The sequence below is a fragment of the Montipora capricornis genome, chromosome 4 (assembly GCF_036669925.1).
Source record: "Montipora capricornis isolate CH-2021 chromosome 4, ASM3666992v2, whole genome shotgun sequence".
NCBI classification, from domain to species: Eukaryota; Metazoa; Cnidaria; class Anthozoa; order Scleractinia; family Acroporidae; genus Montipora; species Montipora capricornis.
In genome coordinates this window covers 28,216,262-28,216,890 of record NC_090886.1, presented here as the reverse complement: position 1 = coordinate 28,216,890, position 629 = coordinate 28,216,262, and the positions used below count along the sequence as shown (strand labels likewise).

The 629-nt window shown below is 43.2% G+C and overlaps 1 protein-coding gene across 4 annotated transcripts in view; it reads left to right on the top strand.

Moving 5' to 3' along the window:
* The window catches only part of LOC138044584 (lysosomal acid lipase/cholesteryl ester hydrolase-like), an 11,531-nt gene extending 11,444 nt beyond the window's left edge, over window positions 1–87 (top strand). For all 4 annotated transcript variants that reach the window (XM_068891057.1, XM_068891060.1, XM_068891058.1 and 1 more), the window contains exon 8: window positions 1–87. This exon is cut by the window's left edge and continues 395 nt beyond it. The gene's annotated coding sequence lies outside the window, so the exon portion shown is untranslated.
* The last annotated feature ends 542 nt before the right edge of the window (window positions 88–629 follow it).

Below are 629 nucleotides of genomic sequence, written 5' to 3'. Positions count from 1 at the left end.
ATGGCACCTGACAGCCTTGAGGTAACACGCATTCGCCATCCATACCTCCATGGACTATATCACTCTCTATCTATATGCTGGCGAAACGTTGAGAGATTCAGGACCATAGTAATGAAAATGCATAGCGACTAAAAACCTGTTCTACCTTGACTGATCACGATTTAGTTTAAATATCAGGGGCACCCAACGAATCTGTTCCTCACATTATCTGTTCCTCAGAGGAATCTTGCTGGCTGGCAAAAATACAGGTGTTTCGATGAGCTGGCTGGGAAATTTTGTTATTAATAAAGGTTTTGCCTGGGAATTACTGACTTTTTCTAGCATTTCAACCCGAGCTGGCTGTAGAAACTCTGAAGACTGAGGACGACTAAAAAAAAAAAAAAAGGAAACCTCTTCCCTCTCCCAGAGAGTAGTCACAAACATGTCAGTGATTGCGCTTGCGGAAAAACCCTGTTTTGTCCCGGTTTTGTCGCTTTTGTTCGGTCGTTTTGTTATCGAGGGATTTGAAAGCGCGCGGAATTCCTGGCTGGGAAATAAATTTGATCAGCTGGCTGGGAAACCAACCAATTTCATCTAGCTGGCTGGGAAATTTCTTGTGTGTCTTGCTGGGAAAAAGGAACTGATAATGT